Source organism: Ursus arctos, unplaced genomic scaffold (genome assembly GCF_023065955.2).
Source record: "Ursus arctos isolate Adak ecotype North America unplaced genomic scaffold, UrsArc2.0 scaffold_6, whole genome shotgun sequence".
Taxonomy (NCBI): domain Eukaryota; kingdom Metazoa; phylum Chordata; class Mammalia; order Carnivora; family Ursidae; genus Ursus; species Ursus arctos.
The window spans coordinates 72,467,997-72,493,929 of record NW_026623078.1 but is presented as its reverse complement, the minus strand read 5'-3'; the positions used below and the strand labels follow the sequence as shown (position 1 = coordinate 72,493,929).

Genomic DNA, 25,933 nt, shown 5'->3' with positions numbered 1-25,933 from the left:
TCTCTTTCACAACCCAATCCATGAGAAGTAGGAAAATGTGGGTGGCCCACAGACCACAAAGTAAATATCCCCCAATTTCCTGCACCAGCTGGTCAATTCTGTCTACACAGAATCAAGAGGAATGAAGAATTATCCAGAGGATATGTGCTACTAGGGAGGGATTTCATGTGGGGTTTCATAGAGCCATCACATATGTCTAAGAGGTACTGCTGCATAAGCCACCCTGGACTGAGAGACGGAGGGCAAGTGGACAAAGTCCCAGGGCCTCCATCCCAGATTTAACCAAAACAGCTCCTCTTTTTAATCTGTTTTCTCTAAGATTTTAATGAGAACATCAGTCATTCTCTATATAACTGGATAGTTTTTTTTTTACTTTCTAAAAAATACAGTTTTCAAACAACTGATTTATCAAGTGCAAATTCACAGAATAACTGTACAGCCATTTCCTGCACTTTCTGTAGTCACAATTTAATCACTGTAAATGAAAAGAAAACTCTATTGATTTTTATTTTTTCGAAATGATGATCTACACTGGAATTCCCAGTCTACGGGGGAGTAATACCTCATTGTGATTTTTAATACCATACAAGAGAAGACATCTGTCTCAAAGATGCTGGATCTGTCAATGTACTGATTTCAATTACTTCTCTTCATGCTCATATGCTGTGCTGTGCCCTTTTATTTTGGTATGCTTTGCACTGGGATCCATGAGCCCCTTCAAACATGTCTGTAGGTTGCCATGTTGTTTTGGTGGCGGGGTGTAAGAAATAAAATATTTCATGCTCCTCTCTTAGATTTCCCCATTTAGTCTCAGTTCGTGACTTTATTTGCATGCATTTACATTCTTCATTCATTTATAAAATCAGTCAAAGGATCTTATAAGCCAGTTTAATGGGCTAACATCCAAGATGCCCATACCATTTCCAGATAGTTGGTGTATCCAAATGATTCATTTCCTGTGTTCCTTCCTCCAACTCTTCCAGTGCCATCATTCCATTTTTACCAAATGAAATTTTATAATTTTAGCAATTTTTAAGTTCCTGATACAATAAATATGTGTGTATACATAATAGAAATTGACCAAATACATACATATATGTGTATATGTACATATAATGTGACTATATCACCTTTATATAAAACACAGCAACAGGGAATTTTAGCTCCTTCACTTATTACCTCTAAGACCTTGGCTTCCTCAACAGTAAAAGAACCTCGTGAATGTTAGCGAATACTGAAGAGTAAAGGATGGAGAAGTTCATTCATTTAGCAACTACTGCATCTCAGGTACTCTTCAAGGCAGTAGTTCATCCAGGCAAAAAAAAAAAAAAAAAGAGAGAGAGAGAGAGAGAGAGAGAGAAAGCAGAAGAGAAAAGGCCACAGGAATCATGGAGGCCTTCCAGAGGTACTGGGGCCAATGGTGAAATTTCATTCTGCTAATGGAACAAGAAGTGTTGCCCAGCCAGTTGGCAAAGACAGGGCTACATCATTTTCCCATTGGTAGAAATCCATGGCCATCTCTCTTCTCTTCCTAAAGTGAAAATCAAATTGATTCAGGGCATTTGCTTACAGCTGCAAAAAGCTTCAGGAAGCAAGCCAGTCCAGTCAGTTGCCTGCTTCTTCCAACTATTCAGTAACTTTTGGAACTTCTGATGATGAGCTGGATAGGCCATCCCCACGTCACTAAAGCATAGAACCACCTTGTGTGTCCTACCATCTTCTCCTCTTTGGTTGTCCCATGGTCTTGCCAAAATCATACCTGTTCCCAATGTAATTTCATGCACCAGCTCAAATGAGCTATTTCTAGCCTCCTCCCACTTTCACATGGCATATGTTCTCAACTCAGTCCCAGAAAAATTCTGGATAATTTGTAACAGAAAGGGAGAGGTAGTCAGAACCTCAGCCCAACCATACCCCAATCACATGTCCCTCTCAGGACCAGGTATTTTTCTACAAATGGAGCTCATTACTCCTCTTCCTCCATCTTGCACCCATAAAGAATCTGTTATATTTGTAAAGCTTTTAATTGGTTCAACTGAGCCAAGGCTAGAAAAGGACCAAGCAGTACAAAACAGAGGAAGAGCATGGGCTTTGGACTGATACATCAACTCTTATGACTGCCAGAGTCAACTTACCTGCCTTGACCTCTAGCTCCGCCACATGGTTGATTTCTAGAGCAAGTTACTTAACTTTTTCTTCTTCTATAAAGTTGAGTAACATTCTAAATTCTAGTTTTGCAGGGTTACTGTGTAGATTATATTAGATATAGATATGTATAATAGATCTATTATATACATACCTATTTTATATATAAAATGTATATAAGTATATGAAATAAATTATATATATATGACTTAAGTATATATAATGCACTTAGCACAGTGTCTGGAAGTATTTTTTATTATTATTATTGTTATTATTATTATTAGGTGTTCTAGTTATCTATCGTTATATAACAAATCACCCCAAATATTAATGGCATAAAGCAATAGCTATTCTATTCTGCTCACAGCAGGAACAATGCCTAAACTGGGGAGGGGCATGAATGTCTAAAAATGGCCAGGGCAGCTTTACTGAGGCTCCGTGTCTGGCGTTTCCATTCTGACTATCAGCCGGATTCCTTCATTATTCTCCCCATGGTCCTGCTGAGTCTGGAATGTCCAAGATAATTTCTTTGCTCATATGTCTGGCGGTTGTGCTAGAATGACTGGTATAGCTGTGGCTGGAAGGGCATGTCTCTTTCTCTCTTCATGTTGCTAACTGGGACCTCCTCAAAGCAGGGTGGTATTGGGGTAGTCAAGTTCTTACTTGACAGCTGGCTTCCCCAAGAATGAGCATTCATTCCAAAAGACACTTCAAGGCTTCTTAGGAGCTAGCCTCCAGTGTCACACAGTACCCTTCTGCCATATTCTATCAGTCAAGAGCAAGTCACAGAGGCAGCCAAGATTCAAGGGGTAAGAATTACACAGAACATGAGTACCAGAAAGCATGACTCATTGGAGTATCGTCTTTGTTGATAAGATACTAGAGTTTTCCCTCTGGCCTGATACACATCCTCCCCACATGCAAAATAAACTCACCAGAAGATGGCCACATCAGTATCTCTCATTCTATATGATCTTCCGCGATGTAATCTTGGTATTTTCCTATCAAGAAGGAGAATGTATTTCTCTATCACTTTGGATCTGACAGAGCCTTTGGCAGCTTTGGCCAACAAGATATGGCGGAAATGATGTCATCTGTAGCCCTAACTGGCCTGGGAGCTTCTTCTTCTTGTCATCTTGGAAGCTAGCCACCATACAAGAGGTGTGACTACCTTGAATCCACTAGGCTGTGCAAAATACAAGCCAAGGCCCTGGAGGATGAGATGTGACATAGAAAGAGAAAAAGGCCAAGGAACACCAAGGCACCAGGCATGTGAGAGGAAAGGCATCTTAGACATTGAGCCCAGCTGATCCTTCAGATGGCTCCAGCCTCAGCTGCCATCTGACTGCAACCACTTGGAGACCCCAGGTAAGAACCTCCCAGAACTCTGACATAGTAATAAATTGCTGTTTTAAGCACCTACGTTCCAGGGTGGTTTGTTAGCTGTGAGAGATAGCTGAGAATGCCACCTATGTGATATTGGGCGAACCACTTGATCTATCTGAGCCTCAATTTCCCCAGGTGTCCGAGGGACACAAAACAAATATTCGCTCTGCTCCTATCTTTAATCACGACTGAGACAGAGATCTTGTAGTTGTTTGCCACACTCGTGCAGCATGTTTAGAGGGGGGATGAGCTTCCTCTTGATTTGACAGGGACATAAAAAAGCAGAGGCATGCATTATTGATGCACAAAAACATTTTCCACCCCTTTGTTGCTGACGTCAGCCTCAGTACCTCTTGCACTGTCACTTCTATATAAAGATGAGAGACCAGCTGCCTGACCTCCAGTTTGCTTCTTTTGTCCCCATGGGTATCTCAGAAGGAAAGACATCTTACACTCAGAAAACTTCCGTGGGATCCAGGGCCTTGCATACCTCTAGCCTTTGCATATTTGTCTGCTTTTAAAAGGGGGCAACTTCTTCCAAAACATTGTCACTGTGAATACCAAAAGGAAAATGACAGACTGTTTTGGAAGTCCAAACACTGTGCATTCCTAGGACTGTGACCATTATGGGCACTTAGGATTCAATGAATATTGAATGAATGCAGAAAAGGATAGCTCGTCTCATTTTTATTGAAAACTGCATTTCAAAACCTCTATTTCTCAAAGAATGCTCATGGATACATCGCATCACAGTTACCAGGGTGCTTGTTAAAAATGCAGATTCCAGAAACATTGAATCAGAATGTCTTGAAGTGGAGGCCAGGAATTTGTATTTTTTTTTAAAGATTTTATTTATTTATTTGACAGAGATAGAGACAGCCAGCAAGAGAGGGAACACAAGCAGGGGGAGTGGGAGAGGAAGAAGCAGGCTCCCAGCAGAGGAGCCTGATGTGGGGCTCGATTCCAGAATGCTGGGATCACGCCCTGAGCCGAAGGCAGACGCTTAACGACTGCGCCACCCAGGCGCCCCTAGGGATTTGTATTTTTCACAAGCACCCACAGTGATTACTAAGAGCACTAAAATTCAAGAACCAACTCTAAATTCCCACGTTTCTTTCCAAGTTTGATTTGGGAGCCATCAACTGGCCAAGACAGGGAACAAAGAAACCCAAGCAGGATTTAGAAATTCTGGTGCTTTGCATACCTTTCACAGAATTAATCATGTCTATGGGCTTCTTCTACACTTAAGGGTATAAACAGTACAGATGGTTCACTGATTTTTTAAATCTGTTTTTGCTTAATCTGTCTAAATGTAAAACAAAAATGAGAATACCTTATTATAATTTCCAAGGCTTCAGGAAAAGTGTTTTTATATAAAGGCATGAGGAGGATTTAATGGCAACAAGCAATTACTTCTTTCCCAGGTAAATCAGCATGAGAACTTTTTTGCCGGGACCAGATTCTCTAAGTGGAAGAACAAAGGATTTAGAGGACAACCTAAAACAAATCAATTAACTTTCCTGTGCCCCATTTTCCTCATCTGCTAGGAGAATTTCTATGAGGATTACATAGGGTCACCATAATGCACAACTCACGTTATCGTCTATGTGCAGTGCACAACTTGAACATCTGTACATAGAAGTCCTATAAGTGAGTAAACAAATGTGTGTGAAGGCCTGCCACATACTATAGGGAAAGTAAGGGATTCTTATATGGGGTGGTGATGGGAAGAAAAAAGAAAGTTAATTTATTTGGATCTGTAAAACAGGAACTTGAGAAAGAGATTGTACAGATGTAAAATTACTTGACTGAAGCTGTTGCCCGGGTTTAGTAAGACTGTTGATCAGCCCAAAAACATACATGTGTGCACAAGCAGACATCCACAAACAGTCAGTTTGCAGACACTTTAGGTTCCCTACCCATATTTTGAATACCTCCTCTTTTCTTCTGAAAAATCCCTTTTTTCCATTTTTGGACAGACCTACTGCTCTTCCAATCTCTGGATATGTGGTCTGGGTAGGACTCCATATTCAGCTACAAGGGTGGGAAGCACAACTTATGCCCTAGCCAATCAGCACTCCACCTATTGCTAGGAAGAAGGGCAGGAGTGCACGACCCAAGCTGGACCGGTCAGAGTCAGTCTCAGGACCTAGGAAAGGCTCTCACTTTCCTCTGCTGTACTTGAACTGGGACAGGATGAGGCCAGACCTGCTGTTGCCATTTGATACTAGGAAGTGTGAGGCTAGGGATGCTCTGGGATGAGGGGCAAAACTTGGAGTTTGAGTTCTGGATCCTACCTTGCCTGAAGCAGACTTTTCAGCTTTGTCAATCTGCCTATTGCCCTTGATGTTTCTGCTGAGGCCAGTCTGCACCATTTCTTCATCACCTGCAACATCACAAAATGAATACTATACTATACATACAACTAGACCCACTCTTTGACCCATTCATAACAGGGTTACTTTATCTGCTGTTTGCCTGTCTGCTAGTAGTTATTGCATTAATGCATCAAGTTTCACTATGCTGAATACATAATTTATCATCCAAACCAGGACACTTTTGAGAGTGGAAGGGGCATTATTATTTTATGACTTATGTCAGGACAAAAGTATAAACCAAAGTAAACCACGCTGTATGATCACCATAATTTTAACCAAATGGCCTGGCTGTTGATAATTTGAAGACACAACCAGAGTCTATGTTTGTTTTTTTTAAGTGGTTTACTTTACAGTACTCATCACTGTATTCCTGACACTTAGAATAATGTCCAGCACAACAGTGATATTCAATATTTATCTAATGAACAAAGCATTTCAAAAACATTTCAGTGTGTTCATTCATGTATTTCTTCAACAAATACTTGAGTACATTTTATTACTTGCCAATCATTGTTCCAGGTGCTGAAGGTACAAATGTGGACAAGATAGATAGGGTTCCTGCCCTCCTGGAGTTTCCATTCTTGGGGAGAGGGACAAGACAATACACAAGGGAGCGAACAAGTACTAACGTGCTGTGGAAGAAACGAGACAGGGTGGCATCTGGGGAAAGTGATGTTTTCAAGTAGTACAATCAGGAAATGTCTCTCCAAAAAGGTGACTTCTGAACTGAAACTGAGGCCATCAGGCAAAGAGCAAGACAGGCTCCGACAGCAAAGATGAGGTCCCTGCCTGCTGCCCTGCACTGCTCTCCAGCTCACAGCGTGACCCACACGGTCACACATGCTTGGGACTCCAGGAGCTGCCAGTGGACCAGCCTTGAGGAGATGCCCAACTGGTTGAGCATAGGAACCACAGAAAAAGGCACAGGAGAGAATGCTATAAGCACGCGAGAGGTGACAGCATCCTGGGATCGAGGGTGGGCACCGGAAGCGAGATTTGGAATTAGGGAGTAGAGCAGTGATTCCAGGCTCTGGGATCAGGCTGTGGGTTTGAATCCTGTCTCTCTGCGTATCAGCCTTGTGACCTTGAGCAGATAATCTTTGTGAGATTCACGATCCCATCTGTAAGACTAGGATAATAATAATAGTATCCTAATATGTACTTAGGGCTTAGCACAGCATCTGAGAAACCGTAAGTGCTCCGTAAATATTAGCTATTATTGTTAAATAGTGAGGAGAGACAGTAACTGTTCAAATATGTTCCGGAATACAAAAGAAAAATAAGATGCAGGCCCTTCTGCTCAGGAATCTCACGGTGTGCTCACAGTAATGGGAGTTCTCAAACACACTTGGACTGAACACTAGGTCTCTGAAGAAAGCGTTCTGCGATGAAGCTAAATAAGGACATTTTTTTCAATTATCAAGGAATAAATAAGTTTGAGATCACATTTTTTTTTCCAATTTCAAGTCGTCTTCCCAGATATATTTTTCTTAAACTTTAGACGTCTGCTACCTAAAGTACTGGCAGATGAGAATGAATGAACAAGCAGCAGAGAAATATTACCAGAAAAACTCAGGAATGGCCAATCATGTTTAGACCAACACCTTGTTCTTTTAGTGCGTATGTGTACTCAGGCTGTGGTTTTTAAATCAGACGCAGACTGTCAGGTTGTCTGGAAGTAAAGCTGTTCCTTTTGCACATCCCGGAATTAAATATACCAATATTTCATGGTGTTCTTTCAAAAGGGGCCATGCTTTCCAGGTGTTCTAGTGCCTAAATAAATTCAAAAATCACTCTAGAAAAGTCCAAAGCCCTTGACAGAAAGTTTCTAATTCATCCTCCCGCTCTCATAGGAGCTGAAAAGTGGAATTTGCTGGAGCTACAAGAGTGGTGCGTGTGCACACACACACACACACACACAAATTAAATTAAGAGACGGGGACTAAATTAAGGGGACGAGGGGACTGTTATCTCCTTGAAAAAGAAAATGAAACCCAGGAGATGATGATTTTCCCAAGGTCACTCAGGAAGTTGACAAAGGAACTAAAAGTAAGAATGACATCTCAGGGACTAATAGTTCATACAGGTCTCTGCTGTGTGCATAAAAATCACTGAGCTTCCCAAGGGCAATGATAATGAACAGTGTGATTTAAGAACTCTAACTGCAACATATTTTGAGGTTTCTAGTCCCAGAGGCACAATAACTAAAAGGATCTCAAAGCAGCAGGCAGAAAGTGTCTGGTCCTTTTAATGGACGATGCCCCAGATGGCACGGAGTTCCCCATTGCACTCTGCATATCCATCCGGGCCACTCTGTCCTTGATTACAGTGAAGAATCCTCTCCATCAGTTATGCCCAGTGCCCAGCTTAAATGTTATTCATCCCAGGAAGTCTGGTTGGATTCTTTCCCTGCCCCAAATCTCTGTCTTTAGTGATGGCTTTCACCTGTTCTCCAGTAAGACCCACATAAGAAATACCTGGATATGCTTGCTTTTATTTTTTTCTTGCTGTCGTAACAAATTACCACAAATTTAGTGCCTTAAGACAGCACAAATTTATTATCTTACAGTTCTGGAGGTCAGACATGGGTTTCACTGGGTTCAAATGGAGGTGTTGGCAAGACTGCGTTTCTTTCTAGAGGCGGCTGAGAAGATTCCATTTCCTTGGCTTTTCCATTGTCTGGAAGCTGCCTGCATTCCTCATGTGTGGATCCCTTCCTCCACCTTCAAAGCCAGTCACGTGGTATCTCTCTGACCCTGCTTCCATCTTTATATCTCCCCTTCTGATCACAGCCAGAAAATGGTCCCTGCTTTTAAGGACTTGTGTGATTATACTGAGCCCACTAGGATAACCCAGGATAATCTCTCAACTCCATGTCCCTAATTTAATCACATGCTGCATCCTTCTGCCATGTAAGGTAACGTATTCACTGGCTCTGGGAATTGGGATGTGAATATCATTAGGGAGCCATTATTCAACCTACTACAGTCCACCCTTGGCCCCAAAGATTCATGTTTGTCTCACACGCAAAATACATTCTCTCCATCCCAAGTACCCCCAAAACCTCATCCGATTACAGGATCACTTAAAGTTCAAAACCTCGTATAAATCAAATCGGTTCAAAGGACCCAGATCTCAGTATCTAAATCATCTCAATTAGGTAAGGGGAGGCTCTGGGTATAATCCATCCTGGGGTAGAATTCATCTCTATCTGTGAGCCTGTAAAACTCAAGACATAAGTTATCTGCCCCCAAATGCAATGCCGGGAAAGACATAAAATGACAGTTACAGATATTTCTACTCCGAAAGGGAAGAAAATGAAAGGAAAAAAAAAAGAGTCAAGCAATTTTGAAATCCAGCCAGGAAAATTTCATTCGGTTTCAAGGCCTGTCAATGATCCCCTGAGGTCTGTGGCTCCTCCCTCTGGGCTCCAGGCTCTTCCCTCTGGGCTTGAGCCTCTGTCACCTGAGTCATCCTACTTTTTCATAAAAGGTGGCACTTGCTTGCAACTGAATGGTTTTATCAGCTTGTTTCTTACCAGTACAATGTTGAAAGCAAACAGCCTTCTTTCACATACTAATCTCTTTCAGTCCAAGCCAACAGTACAGAATTCTCTAGAACTTTGTAGGTCTCTGTGCATATCATGGGGATTCACACGCAAGTCTCCTCTGTTCTCAGGTCCTCCAAAACCGACTCAAGTTTCAAGTCCCTCCTTCTGTCTCAACAGAGTTAGCCCAGGGATGGGGCTCAAAGTGCCCTCAGAAATCTCTACCATTGTCCAACACTCTTGCCTTCCTTTGGGATATTCCTTTGGATAACGTCAGGGGAGAAAAATTGTTCTTCAACCAGCCTCCATTTATAACACGCTGTTATTTATGGCATTAAAATCTATGCTCCATGAGTCCTTGGGACTCTGACTTTCGATGCTCAAAGCCAGGGGTTCAGCTTAGAAGAAAACCACTGCTCTCTCCAAAAGCATGGCTCCTGCAACTAAAAGCCTTAGTGATGCGTGTTTAAAAGGTCATTCAGCGACTCACCTCACTTCATCATTCTAGTGTGTGTAGAGAGCTCTCACTGACTCCCACATATGGAAGAACGATGCTGGGCAAAGAGGGTCTTACGTCTGTCTGCTAATAATCAGATTATGCACTAAAGTATGTTATACCAATTCTCTTGGTAATTCTCAAGGTGGAGATTAGTATCCCCATTTACCATTGAAGAAATAGATACACAAAGCATGAACAACCTCCTTAATCACACCACCTAATGAAGTGTCTAACTGTATATTCAAAACTCAGTCTGACTTCAAAATGGGACTGAGGCAAGCAATTCTTACAAATGTTCAAGCCAGATAATCCTGCCAACCCTCAATTTCCACAGTTGTCAAATGACAATATGGTTCATAATCTCTCATGCACAATTCCGGAAGTGTTGTTGGTATTGTTGTTTGTAAGATTTGTGAAAATAAGAATTGATATTTGATGCCAGTTTTGTCTCAGTGTTTCTACCAATCACATGTGCCTCTGTTGTAATTGATTTTTTTTTTTTAGTTAAATTGTTGGGGGGAAAGGGCGTGGCTTTTAATTACACTCCAAAAATGTTAAAAATAATAATAATGAAGGTATAACTATCCCAACGAATAATAGAAGAAGGGAAAGAAGTATCATTTTTATCAATAGCCAAGAAATAAGAGTTGTTGCAAAAATTATGGTGTGTCTGTGAGGTCCCTTACCATTGAATATAAAGTGGGAACCAACACCATATACAACTTAGTGAAATCTAAAGACAATTTGTTGATGTTTTACAGTGACTATGACAACCAAGAACTAAAGAAAAAAAGACGGAAGCATTGCCATGAGGGAAATAGAAAGATCTTGATTTTGGATTTATCAGATTTGAAAACAGTAAAGTGAATGTATGCCACTCACTTGCTGATCATGAAACCAGCCAGGCTAGCCCATGAAGAAGTCAACACCGAAGGGAAGTGTGGATATTCAGGAAGTTGGCTACAGAAACTTAAAAAGTGTCAGGGTGTAAAATATTTGAAAATCTGTGGTGACAAAGCTTCTGTTGATCATGAAGCAGCTGGGAATTACATGTGTAAATTTGCTAGGATCATATCTGATGAACACCTTAATCCTTCACAAATTTGCAAATGCTGATGAAACAGCTCTCTACTGGTGCTGTTTCTAGAAAAACCTGAGCGATGGCTGGTGAGTGAACCCCAGCTGGTTTTGACACTGGGTCCAGGGCCACTGTCTTCAGATGTGGCAATCTACAAAAAGAGTAAGTGGGTCGCGACTGGAAAGAGCCAACCTCCATGTTGTTTAACTGATGTATACAACTTATCTGTCCTTACTGTGCAAACAGGAACGTGTGGGTGAGCACAAAAATCCTTCTGACTGATTCAATACCCCTCCACACCTGAGTTCATTGCAGGCAACCCGGACTAGAAAAAACTGAAGCGTTTTACTGTTCATGGACATTACCCCACACATCCCTCTTCTAAACTTCTTGGGGAAAAATGTTTTCACCATGTATTCCTCCCCCAGTGTTATATCTGTGATACAATCTTGTGGATCAAGGAATTTTATACTCCATGGAGGGCAAGCATAAATTCTCCTCCACCTTTTGTTTTCCCTTAGCTGAATGCCTGTTGCAGTGAGCAAAAGTGTAGGGAATCCAAGACATACTGAAAGAGTTGAGATTGTCATTTCTGCAGTAGCTAATGCTTGGAATAGTATTAATACGTCAATATCGACAAATGCTTGGCACAGGTTTTGGGCTCTAGGGATGTTTGAAAATGAACCTGCAGTTGAAGACTTTGAAGATTTTATCGATACTGAGAATAGAATCATGCCAAACTTCACGGATGACACTGAAACTTCATTGGATGAGCATGTAAATAAACTAGAAGAAGTTGGCATAGAAGCGCTGAACACTGGCACTAATGTGCTCTCCTAGAATGATGAGAAATTACGGAAAGCACGAGCTCCGTAGTGACAGCAATGATGATGACATTGTAAGCCCCAATTAAATATTTCCACAGGTGACAGGTTAACGAGAATCCCAGGAATAAGGCTGTAACTCAACAGAAAATGGAGAATCTCCTTCTGCCCTTCCTGTTCCTCCCCACTAAACCTAGCTTTTGTAAGATAGGCACATATCTGATGAGGTGGGACTTTTACTTTGTGGGTAATTCGCAGAGTTCATTTAAGTTGTGAATTATCTCTGTTGACTCAGCTTCTTTCTACAGTTTTACAAGAAGCACCTGCAAAATGGCACGAGGGGATAGGAGGTATAGGGTGAGTGGAGAAAGAGGATATGGATATTCCTAACATAAGTATCTGTGGAAGAGTGTAGGACAGAGAGCAAAGGCAAAGGTTCTTGGGCCACACTTGCCTGAGTTTGAATCCTGGTTCGGCCATTTGCTAACTGTGTGACCTTGGCCACTTTGTTTCACTTTACAGTGAAATATTTCACAGCCAAGGTCACATTGTAAATGAGGGTAATAATAGAAATGATCTCACTGGGTTCTTGTGAGAGTTGATGAGTTTAAACCACTTAAGATAGTGCCTGGCACATAATAAACACTAGAGAAATGATAGCAATTATTATTATTAGCCCCTTGAGAAGGTGATATTGAGACAAGTGCTTCACACATGGGAGAGACTTCAAAATATTAAAATAATGCATGAATACATGAGTGGCCTATATCCCACTCCAGCTACTATCTTTATCCTTTTATTCATTATTGCCAGTGGTCAAGCTAACCCTCTGTTTTTGTGTCTACAGCTCACCCGAGTCAGCGGCCATGAACACGACCCCCCAAAAAGCAGTCCACATAAAGGTATTTTAAAACAATTATACCCACGATAAATTTAAATGTATGAAAATGGCCACTCATCAAACATTGTTGATAGAAGTATAAATTAATGGAGGAAACTTCTCTAAACTTATCCCATAAAATAATCAGAAACGTAGACAAGGACTTACGTCAGAGGACATTCACTTCCTCTAAGGGTTATAGGACACCAGTCCTGCTGAAGCCTGAGGGCTACTATTTATTGATTACCCGCGTACGCCAGACACGGTTAAGGATGCTCTATATTCATTTTACCATTGGCATATTGCAAAAGCTCTACAAAGAAGTTTTATTATCTGCATTTTAAAGGTAAGTAATCCAGAAAACACAGTGGTTTCCTTACTTTGCCATAGTCATACCCCTGGTCAGTCAAAGAGCATAAACTTGAATCCAGATCTGTTTGATACTCCAATGGGCCGTTGTGCCCTGTCGCACACCTACATCTGCTAATTACTGTCATTATTACCCCGAGCCTGTGGCTCTACGATACAACGAGTCTAGCACTGTCACTCTGATTTTCACAAATGTCTTCATCACCCAGCTCTCTAGAAATTAACTCAAGAACCCTCCAGCTAAGGGCAAGCGGTTGCTAGAGCTCATTTACCTACATGTCAGCTCCGTTCTCCCTTTCCTTGCTCTGTTCTGACCTACGAACCACACTTCCTGCCCATCGCGCCTGCTAGCTTCTCAGCAGTTCTGCCCAGTGAAAAATGTTGGCAGGAAATCTGGAGGCGAGAGAAGGGGAGAAATCAGATCCCCCCGTTGACTACCTGGCCCTGTTCTCCTGCCTGGCCACTGACTGAGGCAGACTGGTAGAATGACAGGCGTGACATAGGTAGGTCTCTGGGGCTGTGGTATGGATTTTCCTGAAACTGAAGAATTGATGACAAAGAAAGATCAGTGGGTGGGGCATCCAGAGTCTGGGTTCAAGTTCCTGAGCCCAGCTAGCTGCTGTGACCTTGGACCAACTATTTCTCCTGTGTCCCAGGTCTCTGTGTCTAGCAAAGGGACATGTTGACACTTTCCAGTCCTGTGAGCTTTAATTTCTAGTCCTTGGTCTGCAGTCATCAGAGGCAGAACTATACCCTGCACTGCTCTCCTGAGCCTCTGGGACATGGGGTGTGCCTTCTACACCCACCTACAAGGCAAGAGGTCAGGGGTGCCCTGGCCTCCCGGAGTCTTTCTCCACCCAAAGCAGAGGCATCATGCCCTGCACACCCACTTGCTTCCTGACGCTTATCCTCAGTTTCCCTCGGGGAGCTAGTTTTTTGAAGGGAGACATGTTGCCTGGAACTCCCTCATTCTCTCCACTGTAAGGCATGGGTCAGCCATCACATGTAATATAACTTAATAACTCCATGTGAACCATGGGAACAAGTGATTTTGCCCTGAAGATTTTTCACTCAGAATTCAACAAATTGGTTATGATCATTAGCAGAAATGTAGCTCTCTGTTGCTCACTTGAGAGCAGGCTAACTAGAATATTACAGGCAGCTATTCCTACCCAATGCCACACACATGCCAGTCCAGCAGACATCTTTATTAGCATGAGGGTTCTGTCAGCTCTACTAATGCTATCACGTTTAGGGCCTGCTTTGATATCATGGAATCTTCCTACAAGCCCTCTGGGCTGGTTCCAGCGGCTGCAAAAAGGCCCCAAACACAGACCTGTCCTTGAGAAGACCCCAGGAGAGTGGAGTCTCAATCTATTTTTAAACCATGCCATCTTTATATAAACATGAACCTCTCTTTTCCTTCCTAATCTCACATTTTAAATTAAATCATGAAGTAGATCAAGCCAATACTAAGATATTATATGGGTTTTTTTTTCAAGTCAAAGAAATTATATGCTCTTTCACACGTGAGCTATCCCCATCTCCCAGGGACTATGATATACCTCCCCTGGGGTAATTCATCACTCCTGCTCATGCGTGGTTAGGAATCATTGAGCTGGAAGGAAAGGACTATATCAGATTCTTCAGCATAAAAGACCAGTGCTCCCTGCTTTTGGCTTTCTCAACGTGGATGCAGAGGAACCAGGAGGCAGGGGAGACAGCCCAGGCTTTGGTGATGGGCACGCCTGGGGCCATCACCAGCAGCTCCACTCTTGATGACCTGCGTCACCTCAAGGAAGGTGCCCGATCCCTCCAACCCCAGTTTCCATGTTTCCTCAATGGAGAAGATAGCACCCACCACCTGACAGGTTCATTGTGAGGACTGAATGAGATGTGTGCACTGACATAAGAGACAGGCTTTTCTAAATGAGGGTGTGTGTCAAGTGCTTTATGAGCTCATCTACCCTTCACAATGACCCTCTGAGGTAGATACTGCCATCCCATTTTAGAGGAGGGAAAACCGAGGCTTCAAGGAATTAAATGCCTTGCCCAGACTTCTCAAATTATCAAATGACCAAAAAAGGACTTAGTCCCAGATCTGTGAGACCACCCAAGCAGTGTTCTGGATCAAGATGTTATATGCCTCCCAACATGCATGTCAGGTTCCTTCCTCTTGTGAGCAACACCAGCTACTTAAAACTAAGACCCACTGCAACACTCTTACTTCTACAAGGACAGGTGTATTAGTCAGCTTGAGTTGCCGTAACAAAGTACCACAGACCGGTGACCTGAACAACAGAAGTGTATTTTCTCAAGTTCTGGAGGTGAGAAGTCTAAGATCAAGGTTCTAGCCAATTTGGTTTCTGGTGAGGTCTCTCTTCCTGGCTTGCAGACAGCCACTCTCTTGCTCTGTCCTCACATGGCCTTTCCTTGGAGTATGCATGGGGTGAGAGATTGAGATTGTGAGAGAGAGAGAGAGAGAGAGAGAGCACTGATATCTTTCCTTAAAAGGACACTGAAGCCTATCAGATCAGGGCCCCACCATTATGACCTCATATAACCCTAATTACTTCCTTAGAGGTCCCGTCTCTGAAGACAGCCACACTGGGGGTTAGAGATTCAACATATGAATTGGGGGTAGGGGGACACAAACATTCTGTCCAAAACAGCAAGGGTTTTGACTATATTCACCATTCCACCCCCAGCACTTAGAACAGTCTGGCAGAGTCGGCGCGTAGCAAACATTGGTTGAATAAATGAATGAGTTAATAAATGAATGAACAGAAAATGAACTTGAATTAATATAGGACACTGAACTAAACCTTTTCACCAGCAGGGATTCATTTTATTAATTTCTTCCCATGGGCCTCATGCTTTGATAAATTTCGTCTTCCAAGCTGAGACTAGTAACAAATTGGTTTTTCCCATGTTTAATTAATCAAAGACAGATAAGTTGCTAACCAGTACTTCTAATCAACATGAAATACATAAGCACTGTAAACAGGCTGAGTTGTTTAATTCTGGACTGAAATAGATCAAATGACCTGTTGGCTTAGGTGTCCTTATTAAAAACAAATGAACGATTATTCTCAAGATTTTAAAATTCCGAAACTAGCTTATGAAACGATAGGGATCTGAGGACCCCAGTTTGGGAAACACTTCCCTAGTACAATCTGCATCATACAACAAACCTTACAGAAGGCTTGGGTTCCAATGCAAGCAATTAAGAAACGTACATTTGGTCAAAATTATCTGAAAATCCATTAAATCACACAGATTTGAGGTTTTTGTATATGCAGTCTTCTGCAATAAATGTCTGTACATTTGCAGTGTATACAATAACATACAGCACATAATCAAGTATATTTGGGCCAATCATATATATATGGTAATATATTGTGATATATAATTATGTATAATTGAATATCCAGTATACATATATGATTGAATTGAGAAATGTGCGTATGGGGCGCCTGGGTGGCACAGCGGTTAAGCGTCTGCCTTCGGCTCAGGGCGTGATCCCGGCGTTATGGGATCGAGCCCCACATCAGGCTCCTCCGCTATGAGCCTGCTTCTTCCTCTCCCACTCCCCCTGCTTGTGTTCCCTCTCTCGATGGCTGTCTCTATCTCTGTCGAATAAATAAATAAAATCTTTAAAAAAAAAAAAAAGAAAAAAGAAATGTGTGTATAGCATGACTCATCATAGTACTTTCATATATATAAAATAATATACATAATAAATATTTAGATTATAGAGAATGATTAAACATCAGTGTACTTCCAACCAGGTTTAAGAAATAAAACATTTCCAAGAGTTTCTAATTCCTATGTTGTCGCCCATACTAGCATTCCTCTGTCTACTATCCTCCCCTAACTTCACACTGTCTTGCATTTTGCTTTGTTTTTCAACTTTACCAGGTGTTTGTATTACTAAACAATACATTGTTTGGTTTTATTTATATTTGAACTTTATATAAATGGTATCATATGGTATGTATTCTTGAATGATTTACATTATGTAAATATGTTTTTGCCAACATGATGTTTCTGTCTGTATGCATGCGGCTATAGTTCATTTTCACTGCTCCGTAGAAAGTAATTTTTCAACTTGAAGTGTTCCTTTCCTGAATTTAGTCATTTTTTTATCTAATTTAACCATGTCATATGAATGCATTAACACAGAACTCTAACACTAATCGCTGCAACGAGCAACCCCCACTCTGAGGGGCATTAACAAAATAAGAGTTTCATTTTCTGCTCTCATCACAGCCCACAGCAAGTGGGTAGCTCTGCTGGGCTGCTCTCCTCTGAGAAATAACTCAGGGATCCAGATTTCCTCCCATCTTGTGACAGCAAGATCTTCAACATCGGGCTTCTGGTAGCCTTGGAAGAACAGGAAACAAGAAAGCTCTCTCGGGGTACAGGAGAGGCTGAGAAATGCCTCCTGTCTGCTCAGGAAAAGGAAATGGGAGTTGGAGAACATCTCATGGTCTCTGTCACATTTAAGATGCTATAGAAGAGTTCACTGGGTTTAGGACTGGAAGACTGACTGGAACAGACTTTAAAAATTATCTAACTCTCTTTGTTTTATCATTCAGTGAATATTTTTTTTTAGCCCCAACTACATGCCAGGCAGTGGCTGAACGACAGCTGAGGCATCCTCAAGGAGGAGCTGTCTATCCTCAACTTGAAAAACCCCCAGACCAGGGAGCTCACTGGCCCCAAGGAAGCAACTGCAATATTTACACAGCCTAGACTGCCTACTATTCATAAGGCACATGTCAAGCAGTTCCCAGTGACAAGGACCAAGGTGTGTCTGTGCTTGTGCACAGCTGAACAGTGCTCAAGATGACCCTCAGGCCAGATTTGTTGAAAGGGCCACTGGTGCTGAAGTCGTCCATGATGACGACGGTAATTCTGTATTCTGAACATAATACCTCACTGACTTTTCTCTTTTTATAATGTTCCAACAAATTGTCATATAGTTTTCCAAAGTTTGCATGTATTAGATGTCTCCAAATCCCAAAATAGTTGAACCAGCTGGGTTTTGCCTTTACCCAACTGTTCCCCAGCTTTTCTACACACACACACACACACACACACACACACACAGATATACACACACAGATACACACACACGCATACTGAGACTAATCTATTATTTTATAACGATTTAACTTTTTAAGATTTCATAATACTCCCAGGACCTAGCCACCTAGCACAAGCACACCACACTTCTAACGCAGATATTTCCAAGGGGTATGTTTGACAATGTCAACAAACTCCAGAGGACAGGAATTTTTGTAGTACTACAGGCATCCACATTAAGTCAGGGACTGGGCTTTCAAAAGAGGCACGAGTGCAAATAAATCTCGTTCCCAGAAAGGAATGCTGAAACTTTTCTCCACTCAAAAATACTTTGAACTCAGTGAATCCAAACTCCCGTGCCTTCTCACTTCAGTTGGCCTTGAGTTTGGAGTTTGACTATGAAATCGAACCCCATTTGCCCCTGTATCTACATGTACTCACCCCACAGAAGAATTTAGGATAAACAGCTTGAATGCAGATGCACTAGTTATGTTCAGGGCAGAGACTGACAAACTTTTTCTGTAAAGGGCTAGATAGTAAATATTTTAGGCTTTGCAGGCCATATGTTCTCTGTTGCAAACGTTCAACTCTGCTGATATAGCACAAAAGTGTCCAGAAATGAATGGAAATGACTGCGCTCCAAGAAAATTTTCTTTATAAAGCAAGCAGTGAGCCAGATTTAGCCCAAGGACCATAGTTTTAGGATCGCTGGTTGCAGCCAGAGAGCCGGCAGCCCTTGAGAAAGCAGCAGAGCCACCCTACTCTGGGCCAGGTGTAGATAGACATTCCCAGCGTCCGTCTCCTGAGGAAAAGAAAGTGCAACTAGGAGGCGGGTCTGAAGCCAAGCAGGAAAGGGCTCTCCTGCCTTTGAGCTTCCCTTGGATGAAACCCCACTTGGAAGACTGTGAGCTTGCTGGTGGGTAAGAAGTAAGAGGAAAATGATGTCCTCTGCATTTGCCGCATGGAGGCACTTGCAGACTTTGACGAACAGGAAGCCTTGAACTTCCCTCCTAACTAAAAGGAGATGGAACCCCTCTTATGCGCCACTTTCTCTAGCACTGACCATTCAGCTGAGTCCTCACAAGTGCTCTGCTCCTTCTCCCACTGCAGCTGCCATCCCCACCCTAACGGGTCGAAATTCAAATTCCTGATGAGATCTCCTACGTCTGCTCCTCCTCCAGCCATCTCCATCTCAAACTGCCAGCTTTATTCCTCCACTCCTCGAGCCAAAGAACCTCGGAGTCATCCCCTCACCCCCACCAACTCTGGTTTCAACTCAACTTTCTCGCCCTTTCCACCTCTGCAACCCTGCTCCGAGCCATCACCACCTCTGCCTGATCTCCAGCCCCTCAGAGATCTTGGCAAGTCTCCTGACTTTAAATACCATCTGTCTATACATGGCAGCTTCCAAATGAGCACTTCCAACCCAGACCCTCCCCTGAGATTCATGTGTATTCTTTCTGCAAGCTGTTCTTCTCTACGTGAGAGCTATTAATAGACATCTAAAACGTAACAGGCACAAATGTGCCCTTCTTGTCTTCCTCTTTGACTCAGCTTTCCAGCAGTTTTCACCATGTCAGTTCATCAGAATGCCATCCTTCCAGTGGCTCAACCAAAATCTAAAGTACCTCCCTCCCTCCCTTTTTCCCTCTCATCCCCTACTCTGTCTCTGTCTCTCTCTCTCTTTCTCATACTGTGTGTATCTGTGTGTCTTTTTCTCTCCCCGTTCCTCTTTCTCTCTTTCCCTTCCTTCCTTTGCCCCTCTAACCCACACAAATCCTGCTAGCTGTACCTTTAAAGTGAATTCAAACTCCAACAATTCCCACCCCCTATACTATGACACACTCACCCATCACTTTCTCAGATGATTATAACAACCTTCTGTCTCCCTGCTTCCAACTTTGTCTCTCTGCAGTCTATGCTTAACCCAAAAAGCAGACTGTTTATTTTAAAACTCAAAGCAGATGATACAACTCCTCTACTCATAACCCTTCTCCATCCAGAGAATGCTCTATTGTTTTTCCTTCTTTGGCCAATTCTCTTAGACCTACTGCTTGACTAGTTGTTCATTACAATAAATCAAACTAATTTTATAAGAACTGCTTGCAATAGGGGCACCAGGGTGGCTCAGCTGGTTAAGTGTCTGCCTTCCGGCTCAGGTCGTGATCCCGGGGTCCTGGTATCGGCGGGGAGTCTGTTTTTCCCTCCCCCTTTCCTTTTGCCCATCTCCCCCACTTGTGTGTGTGCTCTCCCTCTCTATCTCAAATAGATAAGATCTTTTAAAAAAAAGAAGTGGAGGGGATTATGCTAAGTGAAATAAGTCAAGCAGAGAAAGACAATTATCATATGGCTTCACTCATATGTGGAACGTAAGCAATAGCAGGGAGGACCACAGAGGAAGGGAGGGAAAACTGAACAGGAAGAAATCAGAGAGGGAGACAAACCATGAGAGACTCTGGACTCCAGGAAACAAACTGAGGGTTACAGAGGGAGGGGGGTGGGGGGATGGAGTAACTGGGGGATGGGTAGTGAGGAGGGCACGTGTTGTGATGAGCACCGGGTGTTATACCCAACTAATGAATCATGGAACGCTACATCAAAAACTAATGATGTACTATATATTGGCTAACTGAACATAAAAAAAAAGTGCTTGCAATCAATGTTAATAAATATAACAAACTTTCTAGTTCAAATATGCTTTCACTTATTTAAACCCATTTTTGACCTCATAATATCTGTAAAAAAAATAGCTGGCATTTTTTAAATGTTTACTGTGGTCTTTGCTTACAGTGTAATCTTAACTGATTATCAAAAGAAACCTGTGAAGTAGCTACTATCCACATATTGTAGACAAGTGAATTGAGGCCCAGAGAAGTAAAGTAATTTTCTCAAAGACACACAGGCCTGAAACTAATTCGAACCCGGATCTGCCTGGCTATAAAGCCTTACTCTGTTTGACCTCATTATAATGTTGCTGTAAGGGAAGAATCGTGGCAAAAGGAAGCCAAAAGCGTGAGCCCTAGACTTGGCTTAGCCAGCCCTGAATCCTAGCTGTCCTACTGTGTGACTTTATACAGGCTGTAAAGCTTCTGCAAGCCTCAATGTCTTCACCTGAAAAGTGGGGCAATGAATACCTCTCTTGGTGATTGTGAGGGCAGAGTGAGATGAAGTAGGTAAAAATGTGAACACATCTTCATTGTTATTATTTCCGATCTGATAGGTAAGGAAAAAGGGAACCACGAAATAAAGTGAGTCACTCAAAGCTTAGCTGCTATCAGTTGAAGAATCAAGAAGAGCTTAAATCTGTGAAATTTCTGACATTTCACATGCCATTCAGGCGATTTCATATAGTTCAACCTAAGAGGTCTTCTGTCCCTGCTTCTATGTTCTATTTTCTGGATGATGGATGAACATTTGAGATCTGTGATGTCAGCAGCTTTTAGTAACCTTGGTAGGAAGGATTCTCTAGTGATCAGTGTCTGTAGGAAGAGAAAATGCAGGCACTTCTTCTAAATTTCAGCATCACATTTTTAAAAAAATATTTTATTTGTTTATTTGACAGAGAGAGAGAGACAGGCAGCGAGAGAGGGAATACAAGCAGGGGGAGTGGGAGAGGAAGAAGCAGGCTCCCAGCTGAGGAGCCTGATGTGGGGCTCGATCCCAGAACGCCGGGATCACGCCCTGGGCCAAAGGCTGATGCCTAACGACTGCGCCACCCAGGCACTCCTCAGCATCACCACATTTTTACCAACTACAACAACACACATCCATTATGTCCCGATATCCATGAGCCAAAAGTCCAGGCACAGCTCTTCGGGGAGATCTGTTTAGGGTCTGTCAAGGATGCAAGTATCAGCCAGGCCTACCATCTCGCCCGAGGCCTGACTGGGAAGGGTCTGTTTCCAAGCTCATACAGGCTGTTGGCACAACTCTGTTCCTTGGAGTCACAGGACTAGGAATTGGCCTTTCTTGCTGATTGTTGGCTGGGGACCAGCCTCAGCTCCTGGAGGCTGCTCAGAGCCTCTTGCCCCATGGGGTTTCCCTGCTTGGAAGCTTGCTTCTTCCAAGTCAGCAAGGGAGACAAAGAGACTCCAGCAAGACAGACCCTACAATCTTACATAATTAGTCACACTGTCACATCCAGCTAGTCCTATGTAGCTAGTCATCTCAGCCGTACATGGTTGGTTAGAAGCAAGTCACAGTCCCAACCACACCCAAGGGGAAGGAAGCACCCAAGGGCAGTCCCAGGAAATAAAGATCTTGAAGTCACCTTAAGAGTCTGTCTGGCAAAAATGGAATGGCAACAGAACCACATAGGGGGAAAATACTGATGATATGCGTTGTAGCAAATAGTAGGAGGGATTTAAAAAAAAAAAAAAAGTCAGCCCACAGCGTGCCATAGGTTACCTACTTCTGTCATTGACCCGACAAACTAGTAAGCGAAGCGACATTCAAACCATGGGTTTGGAAATCTTAAATTCTATGCTTAAGATTAACGTATGTTAGATAGGTCACAACTCCATAAAATAGTTCTGGAGGCTTTACTATTTCTTACAATTTCCCTTTTAACTAGGCATAATTTATGTCTTCCCATGAGTTGAACGCTGGTTGTACAACCTGATTTGTAACAGCATTGGAGGTCTGATTGTTTTCTTTATTGTTTTAAATAACAAAAGTAATTTTAATTTAGTTCTTATTCAACCAAAACAAAACAAAAATCCTGATTTTAACATATTGTTACCCCCTGAAGAGACTGGGAAAGTCAAGCATGGTTGTTTCATTTGAATGCTTGATCTCTTAAATAAGCTGACAAAGAAATGACATATTTCGATTGAATTTATCAAATGTTTATTATTTTTTGCTACCAGTTATTCGGGCTAATTATGGCTCTATAATTCAGTAAACATGTTCTGATGTAAACAACCATGAAAATTGCATTTTTGAATGCTCTAACTGTGCCCACAACACAATCAGAAGCAGTAATTTATTACTCAGACTAATAATTAGAAGTAATTAACTACTAGAAGCAATTAGAAATAGTAATTTATTTCTTAACATAATGTAATGAGCTGCTTTTTCAATGCACGTTTGAATATTTAGCAACCAGTAATTACTTTCAGAGGAAAGAAAGAATTGTGGCTGTTTAGTTAACAATCCTAGATGCCTGCCACGTGTGTCAATCTGGCCCCATTACCATGGAGGTTTGACAAGCCACGGGGTAGAGTCCTGCTGAGCACGAGATTTCTGTGACACACTTGGAAAGAAACGGTCTCAGGATTTCAGATTGAAGCAATCACTGCGTGAGTGTTTACTGAATGTTTGCTGAGTTCTGTGTCATCTGTGCTAGGCACTCGTGACAGGAAAGTAAATGCAATAGACACATTCCCTCCCCAAGAGAGGTCACACTTTAGAGAAAAGTATAGACAATGTGCTATACTCCACGCAGCTTGAGGGGAAAGTAAGTACAAGGTGCTGAGGGAATATAGCATAGAGAAAGGCTTTTTGTTTTGTTCTTAGTATCTCATCAGCACAGGGAACATAGTCAATGTACTGTCATAGCGATGGGTGGTGACAGATGGTAGCTACACTTGCGGGGAACACAGCATACGTATAGAGATGTTGAGTCACTCAGTTGTGCACCTGAAAATAATGTAACATTGCATGTCGACTACACCCAAGTAAAAAAAATTATTTAAAAAAAACCATCCCCATCAGAGTTCTCTGACTGGCATATACTGCAAGGTATTAACTAGAAAAAGAAGAGGGAGAAGAGTCTCTGGCTCCAGCAAAAACACAGGTGAGAAGCTCCAGAGGTGGGAATGAGTTGGGCGTCTCCACAGTGCAGGGGAGACCCCTCAGACGGGAACAGACGGAGCAGGGAAAAGAGTAAGAGTCGGCCTGGTGCCCGCATGCATGGCTACACCAGCCTCGTTAAGGTGTGTGGTCTTCACCTTGGGAATGCGGATCTAAGCTGGGGAATGACGCAATAAGATTTGTCTGCTTAAAAGATCCTTCTGGCAGCTATTCAAAGTAGAGCGAGGGAAGGCAAGAATGGATGCGGGGAAACCAAAGAGCTCGCTCAGGAGAAGTGCAGTGGAAAGATATGATATCTTGAACCACAATGATGGCTGTGGGATGGAGAAATATAGCCCAAGTTGAATATTTAGGAGTATAATTGGCAGGGCTGCATGACAGACTGAATCAAAATGGTGACAGAAGGAAAGGGAGCTGCTTGGTTTCACTGGATGGAACCATACACTGACCTAAGGCATACAAGAGCAGCACTGGGTTGCGTTGTTGACCGATGATGCTTTGGGGGCTGCGTTGAGTTTGAAGGGCCCAAATGCATCAAGGGGACCTGTTAGCAGACAGAATATATGCGGGTTTGGAGCTTAGAGGGCAAGCCCCAGCTAGAGGTACAGATTTTGGCATCTCAACAACATATAGGAGGTGATGTCCTTGACAAAGAATTGACAGTAAGGAAAATCCAAGCCAGACTGAGCCTGGAGAACCTGCATCTGCACAAGCCCCGGAGCTGAGCGCTCTGCATCCCTCCCCAAGTCACCCCAGTTATTTCTCTGGGTTCCCAGAGGTGATCCATGCATGCTTACCATTCTTCCCCTTCAGAAGCCCCCTCAAGGATATTCTCTGCTCCTCCTGCGGCTGACAGCACCTACTAAGAACCCAGCGCTGCTCTTCTTCCTGGGATTTCTGTTGTTCCCAAGGCTGGACCCTTAAGGTTACCAGCAGGGCTGTGCTCTCTCCTCAGGCTTCGCTGCCTTAACACATGCACGCTAGCCTCAATGCACAGCAGGGGTAGCCCTCTCTGAAACTCTGCACTGTGCATTCTTTTCACGTGTGACACACTGCCTGCTCTCCACATAAAGACCATGCATGGTCTTCATGGCAAGCTTAGGGAAATGGATGCCATGCTGGTCTCTTTGGTGTCTCTCTGCTCATCTGTCCTAAAACCATCCATTCACAGGGCTCCTGCACAAAAACCCTGAGGTGAGGCTAAGCCCAATTAATTGAATGAAACCAGTTTCTGCAACCCAGCTTTGTTTCAATGACACTACCCTTGAGAAAACAGTCAGTGGTAACACTCTGGAACCAACACTGATGAAATCAATAGGCATTTCTATAGTCAATTCTATAAATTATATAATTTATAAAATCAACATATATTATCTTCTTTAATTTTCATGACAACCCCGGGAGGTAGATGTCATTATCCTCATGACAAAGATGAGGAAACGAAGACTCCTGGAAATTAAGTGAATTACTACAATCACATTGCTACGGTTGGTGGAACAGTAATTGAAAATATTTTTTAACTCTAAATTTTTGACATTGCTTATTACACCAAATTCAAAGCTACTCAAGCTACAAAAATTATAACTGATAAAAGATTTCATAGATGTAGGTCACCATCCCATGTGAAATCTGAACCATAAACGACAGGAGTGTCCAGGACAAATGATACTAAGAAAACTTTAATCATATCTAGGGATGAAAAAGCTGCAGAATTCAGTGGCAGAGTCATAATTCCAGGAAGAACCTATTGGAAATATTGACGCATAGGATGATACAGGGGAGATAAAACATGAAACCAGAGACAAAAACTGGTGGAAAGCAAATGATCTAGATCTCCATTTGTTACTGCGGCAGGAAGTAGAAACATAATTGGACCCGTGTTTTCAAAGTGTGGTCCCTTACAGGAAACAGAATCACTCTGA

At 42.5% G+C, this 25,933-nt stretch overlaps 1 long non-coding RNA gene across 2 annotated transcripts in view; it reads right to left on the bottom strand.

Moving 5' to 3' along the window:
• The window catches only part of LOC125281051 (uncharacterized), an 84,732-nt gene that overhangs the window by 5,830 nt on the left and 52,969 nt on the right, over positions 1 to 25,933 (bottom strand). For both annotated transcript variants that reach the window (XR_008957742.1, XR_008957741.1), the window contains 3 exons: positions 5,829 to 5,917; positions 4,865 to 4,995; positions 3,081 to 3,146 (listed from right to left, as the gene is read on the bottom strand). This is a non-coding gene — a long non-coding RNA (uncharacterized LOC125281051). The remainder of the gene's footprint in view (positions 1 to 3,080; positions 3,147 to 4,864; positions 4,996 to 5,828; positions 5,918 to 25,933) is intronic.